This window comes from Pan paniscus, chromosome 1 (genome assembly GCF_029289425.2).
Source record: "Pan paniscus chromosome 1, NHGRI_mPanPan1-v2.0_pri, whole genome shotgun sequence".
NCBI lineage: Eukaryota > Metazoa > Chordata > Mammalia > Primates > Hominidae > Pan > Pan paniscus.
The window spans coordinates 166595121-166606407 of NC_073249.2; the positions used below are offsets into that span (position 1 = coordinate 166595121).

At 38.8% G+C, this 11287-nt stretch overlaps 1 long non-coding RNA gene across 1 annotated transcript in view; it reads left to right on the forward strand.

The window, feature by feature from the left end:
- The window catches only part of LOC117981443 (uncharacterized), a 31866-nt gene extending 21208 nt beyond the window's left edge, over positions 1–10658 (forward strand). The window contains exon 4 of the long non-coding RNA XR_004672974.3: positions 9326–10658. This is a non-coding gene — a long non-coding RNA (uncharacterized LOC117981443). The remainder of the gene's footprint in view (positions 1–9325) is intronic.
- Positions 10659–11287: the final 629 nt, after the last annotated feature.

An 11287-nucleotide genomic window follows, 5' to 3' on the forward strand; every position in this document is an offset into this window, starting at 1 on the left:
TCAAGTGCCTGCTATACATGAGAAGCTCTAATGGATGGCTGGAGATACACAGGGGATGACACTGCTCTCCCACTCACAATAGAAAAGAAGGAGAAAAAGAAAGCAGGCCGTATTACATGGGATGGTGTTGGTATGTCATTCCCGCACCACTCTCAGGGGAATTGCAATCAGTTGTTTGCTCCCACATTGCCAGGTTTTTCCATCATGACCCTTTCTCCATCAAGGTGACAAACATCCCTCTCTCTGTCCCATCAATTCATGTTGACTGGTGCTAACCATGCCTAGTAATGTCAATGGGCAGGTTATTCATCTGATGTGGTGTCCACACTCAAGGTGGTTCTGTGTTTGTTCTGTGTTGTAGCTTGTTCTGTGTTTCTACCATTTGCTCCCTGGCCCCTAATGAAAGTTGCTTTTTCTGCTTCCCAGTTAAAGGAATCCTATCCAGTCCCTCCTACCTTCTCTTATCAAAATCACTTTTCCATCTTCTCTTTTTCCTTCCCCCAATCTCAGAATTATCTAATCTCAAGGACTCTGAGATTATATTGTGACGAGTATGCATCTGAGAATTTTAAAATCTTCCTCTCTGTTTTGAGAGGCCCCAACTAAACTGAGGTTTTAGTACCAGAGCGACTAGCAACCCTACCCTAATGGGAAATAAAGGGGGGCTGCACATGGGTATTCACAGCATTCCTTTCACAGGATACTTCTTTTGCCTGGTGGGTGGCCTAATACCTAGTTGTCCAACATGTGATCCAGGGGTCTCTCATGCAGGAAACTTGTTTATGTTGGCAGATGCCCTTGTGGCTCTTGTCTGACCTGTGGCCAGTTTATGCCTGCCTAGGCATCGCTGTGGTGCTGGGGGCCTGATCTTGTGTTCTCCCCAATATCTTGGGGAAAATCTAGCCTAGGACAATTCCTAGTTCTTCAGGTGGAAGACACAAATTCAATGTACCACCACCACCAATAGGAAACAACCTCAAAGATTTTTACTTACAGATTCTGGGCAGGGAGTGCTCAATGAGTTCACAGGGCAGTCTTCTGGCCCCAGGTCATGGGTCATGGGAGGCAGAAATGAAAATTCAGGAAGAGAAAGAGACAACACATGACAACTAGCCGTATATATAAGGAAATAGGGTGTGGGTCACTTTAAGTGCGCAGGCAAATGCCTAAAAGTCTATTTACAGGAGGTGCAGAAAACGAGGGGTCTAGACTGCTAGGAAGGAGGGATGCCTCTAAGTTTTATCTCTGGCCACTAGCTTGAGCCATTTGTGTGTCGTGTGGAACTTGAAACTGTGTCAAGGGTAACTGATTGCTGCTCTTGGTATGAGAAACTTAAACTTGTATTCAAAATGGATACTGAGGCAACTTAAAATTATAAGAATTCACTACACTGTCTCACAGAGGTAAACAGTTTCTTTGAGGCTTAATTTTTGCTTCATTTTGGACTGGAAGCAAGGAAAATTATTCTGTGAGAGAGCGAAGGATGAGAAAAATGTTCAGAAAACAGTGAAATAACTAGTCAGGTAGAACCATAACTTGACTCATGAGCTAAATGGTGCCAGTAGCCAGTATGGTGAGCTCAGAGACAGAAGTACCATATTGATACTTCCCAATAAATGGCAGTTGGCAACTTGACCATCAATTTGTAACTGTATGTACTTTTTCTCTAGTGGCCAAGCACTGGTTCTGATTGAAGAGAATGGATCATTGAAGTTATTGGCCAAGACTTCAAATAGCTTTTCATTTTTCCTTTTAGGGCCTCAAATACCCCCAAAATGAAAATAAAATGTTGATTAGGAGCTCTCTTAGATCTGTGAGAGCATTAATATTATATTATTAGTAGGACTTGAATTCCTTTTCCTACCAGCATCCCTGGTGCACCTCTCTCTCTTACCTAAGAATTACTGGTTGGGGCCAGGCGTGGTGCCTCACAGCTGCAATCCCAGCATTTTGGGAGGCCGAGGCGGGGGGATCACTTGAGCTCAGGAGTTTGAGAACAGCCTGGGCAACAAAGTGAGACCCTGTCTCTACTAAAAATACAAAAATTAGCCAGGTGTGGTGGCACATGCCTGTAGTCCCAGCTACGGGGGAGGTTGAAGTGAGAAGATGTCTTGAGCCTGGGAGGTAGAGGTTGCAGTGAGCCAAGATCTCACCACTGCACTCCAGCATGGGCTATAGAGCCAGACCCTGTATTAAAAAAAAGAGAGAGAGATAATTGATGCTTGATCCAGATGTGAAGGCTGCAACACTAGGTAAAAGAAAAAGACAGACTCCATTTCTTAATCCACTGGGGAGGTCCTCCTGAGCCTTCATCCACTGGGTAAAGAATTTACCTGCTTTCAGAGTTTTCCTCTGAGAGGCTGCTCCATCATGATATGAGCATTGCTGTCCTTTGTGATTCTATAGCATGGACTTGAAGTCAAACCTGAGTGGATATCTTGGTGCCTCCATTTACTTAGTACCTACTGTGATGCTGGACATAGCAACTGAGACTCAGTTTGCTCCTCTGTGAAATTAGAAAAATAAATATATGTTGCATGGTATTTTCAGGGCAGTGCCAGGTACTTTTATCCCTACCTCCCAGCATCCAGCCCATAGTAGGCATGCATTAAATGTTAGCCACATTTACCTCCCCACTTCTTGGATTCCCTTTTTAAAGAGGACTTTAATAGCCTCTTGTGTCAGGCCACAGAGATATCTTCTTCCTACCATAATTAAGCAACTTGAGAAATCCTGTGAGGTCGATAAATTTGGAAAACGCTTACATAAAACAGAATATAAAATGGCAAGCCCTGCCATAAGAAGCCAGTAAAAGTCAATTGCTTTATGCGACACCTCTACAAATGGCATTATGTCATTGCATAATATTAGTAAGAAATTGTAAGATTTTGTTCAGGCCTATAAAATGTAATGAGTCTCACAGCATCTACCAATATAAAAATAAATTGAAAGAAAGTCATATTTTAAAAAGAAAAAATAAACCAAGCTTCCAACTTCTTGGCTTTGTCTATATTTGAGGAAATTTAGTCCATAAAGAAATAAATTTAAATGCTCTTTATTGTGGTTGATTGTCTTTCTCTTTCTTTCTTTCCTTTTTTTTTTTTTTTGTTGTTTCTCTTGATTATTTTAAATTTTTCTTTTTGTCTTTTCCATTTAACTGCGAACACCCAAAAACTCTGTTTCAAAAATCAGGCGGTCTTGGCTGAAAAATTCTCCCAATACATAAAAAAGGAACTTTAAATGTTCAAAAAATGGAAAGTCTTCATGGTGCCAATAAGGAGATGGATTTATTCATCTGGGCTAAAGTACAGGACATTAACTTTCACAGATGTAGTGGTTCATCCAGAAGTTTATGCTAAACCAACTTGAAAAGTCTTTGTACTTCCAAGGAAATGAAGGCTGTATGAGTCTGGGTTAGCAGTGTTTATTTTTTCTTTTTTTTGGTAACAAATAGTGATATGAGAATCCAAAGGCTTCCAGCTAGCATTTCTCTAAGGCAAGGTTGAATGCCCGTTGGTTCTGGAACAGAAGGAATTGATGATTCTGATGAGATTATGCCACACTACTGAAACCCTGGCTTGCAGCTATATTAAATATGATTTGGAAAAATGTAGGCAATAATCTCACAGTTCTTCAACAGTGAAGTCCCATGGATGTGAGCAAACATATCCACTAGGAATAATATATAACCAGATCTAAGTCATTGGGCTCTCTAAATAAACGGTCTGCATATTCGGGGAAGGGAAAAACCAATGTGGTATGTTTGGCTCAAAGAATGAGCTGGGGTTTTCTTCTTTGTCAACATTACCATTCAGTGGTGCAGGTGGGCTAGAGACTCTTGTGGGTAGGGGTACTTTGCTGTCTCAAAATGGAAATAGCATAGAGTAGTTTAAGCCAAGAAGGAAGGCTTGGATCCATGTAACTAATTCAAGTCACTCATAGACTGAGATAAATTCAGAGTTAAATTGAAACCTATAGGTCTTCTCTTCAACCTTTAACCCAGTGTTGGAATAGCATGGAGTAGTTAAAGCCAAGAAGGTAAGCTTGGATCCATGTAACCAATTCAAGTCACTCATAGACTGAGAGAAATTCAAATTTGAATTGAAACCTACAGGTCATCTCTTCAACCTTTAATCCAGTGCTGGAATCCTTTCTCAGATGGCTGAAAGATGGCCATCTAGCCTTGAGATGGACCTTTTCCAGGGGCAGGGAGCTCATTATCTGTGAGTAGCTCTGAGTATAATACTTTGTGTTTATTGTTATTGCCATTGCCACATGGATCATTACTATTTTAAACAGAACTGCAACAATAGCAATAATCCCCAAGGAAACACAAATCTAAGATGGCTGTAGAAGCTCATTTCCTTATTCTCTAGCTTTGCAAGAGCCATCTCAACATTCCTGAGCTCTACCAAAACAGTCTGATACCAGAGGTTAAACTTGGAGAGTCCTCACTTTATAAGCAGGAAGTCATTGAGATGACCCCTCTTCCTCCTCTCTTTGTACAGAAACAGTTTTATAGGGTCAGGGTTCTTATCTATTGCAACACATTTTGTGGTGTCCCCAATAGTGCTGTCTGCCTGAGTCAGCTCTCTATGGAATAAGAACCCAAGGTCTGTGTGTGCTTCCTTTCCACTTGTAAGTTTTATTCTCTATAAATCCTATTTTAGTTTTATACAAAGGGAGTGTGTATGTAGGACCCCTTTGCATGACACAATCAGTAACACTAATTGAGCACTTATAAAGTGTAGGCTTCAAGCTAAGCACTTGAGTTTTATTATCATATTTAATCCTCCCAAGGCCCTCTGATGGTAGACACCATACTGATCACCCATTTTGAAGAAGAGAAACCTAAGTCTCAAAGAAGATGACTTGCCATGGTAAAAACTGGACTTTTAGCCAAGGTCATGTTTTTAAACTCTGCTACATAGGTGGCCACTTCTGGTATAATGAATAAAGAATAACTTTTGAAGTCAGCCAAGCCTGGGTTCACCTCTTGCTTTTTCCCTTAGTGTCAGTGGCATTAGGTACTTTCTTAGCCCTTTGTAGTCTCAATATCTTTGTCAATAAAATGGTAACAGTATTTCTTCATAATTTTTTCATGAGGATTAAATGGGACCATGTATGTACCATGGATAGTAAGTGGGATTTTTCTTGTTGTCCGCAGACTGGAGAGTAGGCCATCAAACAGAAGTAAATATGCATTACATTTCCAACATTATAGAGCAAAAGAAACCAAAGGGCTACCCACAAGTGAGTGTCTCTTAAGGCTGAGGAAGAAGTAGGCAAACAATTCTACCACTGATGGTCAACTAGCTACCACCACCCACACCCCCAGAATATAAGAAGGAAAATGATAAAGTGGAAAATCAAATATGATGAGTCATGATGAGTTGACCTAGTGTGGGGAGGGCTGCTCATTTTTCCTCCTCATCCCAGAGGCAATGAGAGGCCCCAGGAGAATCAATGCTAAAGAATGGGAGCACCTTCAAGAAGGAGAGACTTGCATCTCATTCCCTAGTGAGACAACTGTTAATGCAGAAGATTCTTTATTTGCCCACTGTCTCTTTGAACAAGATAAAAGAGAGTTATAAGGAGAAGGTGGAGTAAAAAGTGGAAATTTCAAACAGGTTCATGTCCACCACTTGATGTGGTAAGAATAAGTTAGTTTCCTGTGAATAAAGAGCCCCCAGGAAAGGTGACTTGGGTTGAATTACCTTGCCAGTGTCACCCAAGAGAACAACTCCACACAGGCATGGGGACCAGGACTGCAAGAGGCTGAAGCATATTGCTGATGGTATTGCTGTATGTATATTTTGTGAGGGAAAAATTGAGTAGGAATGGAATATTCCAATTATGAAACTGTGCAAGAACTCATACATGACCCCTACAAAAGCATCTTTGTGTGGAAACCTGCCACACAGAATAATTTGTGTTAGCCTGAGGAGGAGTAGAAACATCCAGGAGAAGACACAACTGCAGACCCAGTTAAATGTAAATATTTTTCCTCATTTCCCATAAGCCTTTCCACCTGAGGAGGTAGAACAAGAAGGAGAGGAAGAAGGACAACATCCCACATACACACACCTGCAATTCCCTGGAGCCATGGGTCAAGCTTGAACTGGGAGAAGGAAGAGGGTGACTAATCAGTTTGGGGGTTAACTCTGTACCAGACTGAATTTTTAATAATTTAAAATAATTATAAAGTCATAGCACTCACTTCAGAAGTTAATACAATATGATAATAAAAAGATTTACTATGACATATCTGGTGGTAGTGGTTAGAAAAAAAAATTTCGTGTGTATACCCCAACCAACTTTATTACGGGTTTATCCAGTAATGTATGTCAAACACTGGGCAAATAATATCTCTTCAATAAATGTTAGTTTTCTCTTCTTTTATGTTATAGCATGTATTGGTTTTCTTCTCAGATTATAACATGAATTATAACTGTTTAGATAAACCAGCTGGAAAAGGCAAAAAAATATGAAGAGCATATTGAATATAAAACATAGCCCTCTTCCTACCTTTAAAAGCAGCATTGAGCAGCTCACTTAGCAAGATTTTCCTTAACATGAACCCATATCTGTTCCCTGAAATTCCCATGCACTGGTCCTAGAACTGCCTTCTGGAGACACAGATATTCAGTTTCCTTCTTCCTCCATGTGACACTCTTCTAAAAATGTAAAAAGAGATAGTTACTGTTTTTTTAACCCCTCCCTTTTATTAACAGGGGAAACATTTCAATTTCTCTCACCATTCTTTAGGGATTCTGGTTTCCAGTCCTTTCCTATTCTGGTCAATCAATGTCTGAGGTTTTCTTGCTGGGCCAATGTCACTCTTTAAATATGACACAGAACCTAGCCAAGCCCCAAACTTGACATGGGCTGATTATTACCACCTTCATTTGAACACTGTTCTTAAATTTGACAGTAAGTACAGCCAAAGAACGCAAAGAGACCAATTTGTCAGCTTGAAAATATTGCTTTAGATTATGCTGACCTATTTTCTTCTTAGGAACTTCTCAAAAAAAAATTCCTGGCTGCTTGGTTTTGAGATTTTACCAGTTCAACAGAAGACATTTTTTCAGTCTCTTGAAAGAAATAGAGATTTCTGATGTCTAGGTGTAAAAAAGAATTGTTTCAGAAATAGGTGCTAGGAGAGTTAGAAGCTCTTTTTTCTCCATTCATTCATTCATTCATTTGTTGTAAATAAGAAGGATACACTCCACAGCTTACGGTTGATAAGAAGTATAGTTAAGGCTTTTTTCAAAGCCCTGACCATGCCTATCACAGGCACAAATCATCATTACCATCCTCATCATCCTCTCCACAGTAATCCCCACTGTCACTATCATCATCATTATTCACATTGTGAAGGGCTTGGCATGTATCAAGCCTCTTTCCACAGGGGCATTTATCACAGTTTTCTTCTCCGCCTGTTGCTTATATTAAAAATTACATAATTCCTACTAATAGTGCACATTATTCAGAAGAATTTACTAAGTTTCCCACGGGGACGATCTCATTTAACTCTCACAGTTGCCCAATAAGGTAGAGACTATTGTTCTCTTACTTTACAGTTGGGAAACTTGAGGCCTAATAAGAGCTAATAAGTGGTAGAGCCAGTTTTATTCCCAATAATAAATGACATCAGAGTGTGTGCTTTTTTCCACTCTTTATTAATTTCAAGTAAAATAAAATATACATGTGCTGTCAAATATAGGTGGTACAAAAATATCAAATGCTTAAGGATGCTTCTAAGGGAAGCTGACCTACAAATTGATTTGTTAAAGTAATTGAAGGCGAAGTTGGAAGTTGAAGGAGAATCGTCCCTGCCTAAATAGTCAGCTATGGTTTGTCTTCTCCAGTGGTTTCCACAGGAAGTTGCAGTTTCTGTAGCATAAGGGGAAATAATAAAACTGAGTAAAGACTTATGTTTTATGTGACTTGTCCACTCCTGTATTTATTCAACAATCTTATTTAGAGTGGACTACAACTATGCACATGTATTAACTATCTCACCTTGGAGAGGCCATTTAGACTCTTTAAGTTTGGTTTTCCTCATCTGCAAGCTCAGTTTAATTAATAATCCCTGCCAGGATTAACCTCAGTGGTTTTTTGTGACCATCAGATCAATTCATAGATGGGAAAACTTTGTTATTACTAAAGAGTTACATAATCTGATTATTTTTGTTGTTACAGTCATAATTGTTACCAATATTATTACTTTAGGAGTCCTAAAGAGAAAGTAGAGGGCAATAAGCTCTGTACCATCAAGCCGTAAGACTTTACATTTTTTTATTTTGTGCTTCTGTTTCCTCAAAATAACAATAAAATAGCAATTTACAAGCCCAACATACCTCATAAAACAACTATGGCTATTTATGAAAAATTTTATACTGCTTTAGAATTTAAACAGATTAACAATATCTCAGTAATGCATCAATATGTACTGGCTGTTTACTGCAACAAGCTGGTTTATTCAATACCATACTCAGCCCTGTTCATACTCTATATCTAGAAAGGCCTAACTTCCCTTAAAAAATCTTTTGGCTTGGACACTCTGGGAAATGTGTCCCACTGGCAGAGAGAGACTTAAAATGATAAAAGCTGCCATTTATTGAGCACTAATTATATATACCTAATAACATTTCCAATACTAGCCTATGAACTTATTACTATCTTATTATTCTCACAAGAGGCTGCCATTTAAAATAAGAAATGGAAGGCAAGACAGTAATATTTATTTAATATCCACTGGGTTCCAGGAATGTAATACACATATATATATACATATTAGACATAATAGATATTATATATCTATTATGTCTATTATATATAAAATATTTTATTTAATACTCATGTCTATGAAAGAAGATGCCTTCAACTTAAATATATGGAAATTTTCCATTAGAGAAATTAAGTGACTTGCCTATTTTGTTCTTCACTCAACTAGTAAGCAGCTCAGTTGAGAGTCAGTCCCAGAGCAGTCTAGGGCAGAGGCCATGCTCTTTCCACCACAGTGCCCAATTGGTAGTCATACTATGGACTGACTAGTTCAAATTCTGCACTTTACTCACGGTGCACTTGAGGCCTCTCAAATCGTCCCAAGATGGAAAAGCAAGAGAGACAGTTGTGGAAAAAGTCTCCTACATAGGTGTTCTGAGCCTAATTGTGCTCCTTCCCAAATTTATATGTTGAAGTCCTAACCCACAATACTTCAGAGGGTGATTGTTTCTGGAGACAGGGTCTTAAAAGACAATTAAGGTTAAATAAGGCCATATGGGTGGGACCTAATCCAATCTGACTTGTGTCTTTATAGGAAGAAAAATTTGAACACAAAGAGACACCAAAGATGCTGGTGCAGATAAGAGACCATGTGAGGACAGTGAGAAGACAGCTCCTTGCAACTTAGGAGGGAGGCCTCAGAAGAAACCAACCCTGGTGACATATTGATCTCAAACACCTAGCCCTAGAATTGTGAGGAAATACATTTTTGTTGTTGAAGTCACACAATCTGTGGTATCTTGTTACACCAGCTCTGGAAAATGAATACAGGTGAGGAAATGAGAACAAACATGAGAAGACAGTGAGAGAGAAGGCTAGTCAGCAAGAGAAGGCCATTCGTACACCCTCTGCCCTGCTAAATTCTCCTCAGAGATCATCACCCTGTCCTAGGTTCCATTCAGACTCTAAAGTGTGAGTTTCTTGCTATAATCAATTTTTTAACATATAAGAACTATATTTTTAAAAAATCCCAAGCCACTGGAATCCCCCTGCCCTCTCCTACTCCGACTCCTAAGAAGGAAAGCCCCAGTCATAATGAGGAATAGGGTTGGAGTGGGGAAGTGGTGATATGAGGTGAGGGCACTCAAGGAAACTGAGGGAAACAAAATCAATATATCAATATGCATTTTAACAAACAAAAGATATGGAGATGCCAGGATGTCATCTTTCCAGAGAGGAGAGCTTCAGGCTTGAGAAGAGTGCAAGGAGGAGAGTAAATGATGAGCCACTGCCTTGGGCTCTGAGACTTGGGCTCCACTGATGTGTAAAGCAGATCTTTCAGAACTTTCATTGCATGTTGTTGACGGTATACACATAACTACTGAATTTTAAAGAAAACTTCAATAAATTTCTACAATACTTCTTGAATAAGATATTTGTTTCATTTAGATGCATTGCTTTGCTTTAAACGAACTAAAGGCAACCCAGCATATTTAAATTATATACAAATATAATGATGGAAAAGAAGTTCTGTGTTTTTAATTGGGGATTAAGTCTTCCATCTTGGTTGTCTTTTCTTTCTATCATTGTATTGAAATGCCTGGGTTGTGTGTAAACTCTGTGAGGTAAAGGGACAGCATTTACTTTGAATCATCTAAGTATCCAGGCACCTAAATCCTACCCAAATATACCTACTGGTTTCCCACTTGATTTATTCTACAGATAATTGTTGAGAACCTACAATGCTAGGCATTATTTTCTATATAACAGATATAAGATAAAAGTGTTTTCTGCCCTCATGCAGCTTACAATCTAGACTAGATGGAAGATGTGTGGGGGAACAGTTCCCCCAAATAAACATTCTTTGAAGAGAAAGAAGCTGGAATGTCTACAATATCATATACTTGGTATCTAATTTAATTTTCTCTTAAAATTGCTATGATATAGATACTTCGTATGTCACTTATACAATAAAAATGTTGAAACTCAAAACCATTGGGTAATTTGTTAAAGATCACACATCTAGTAGGAGGTAGGCTAGGTCTAGTGTTCATTGGCAGTGTTCTTAAAAATACACCAATCTCTCCTCTTTGAAGGCAAGGCCTTTGTCTTACACCTTTTGAAATTCCTATTATGCCATAAAAAATGACCCACTAAAAGACAGGTTTAATTATTTGGGGTTGAATAACATCTTCGCTAATAAATTATTAAAATTTCCTAGGGATTAGTCCATCTTTCCAAGATTTCTATTCTCTACCTGCATTAACTTTCTAGGTTTCATCACTTTAAACACATGATACCTACTGAATTTTTGACTCTAGTCATAACTGAATTCTGGAAGTTAGGAATACCTAACTTCCTAGTTGAAGCCTCCCTGGGATGGTTAATAGACATCTCCAACCTAACATGTTGAAAGAGAGTTCTTGATTTCCCACTTCAAGCCAGAATTACCCCCTTCCCACCCTGTTCCCCACCTTAATATACTCAGTTGTTGTATTAGTCAGGTTCTCTAGAGGGACAGAAATATATATATATATATATATATATATATATATAT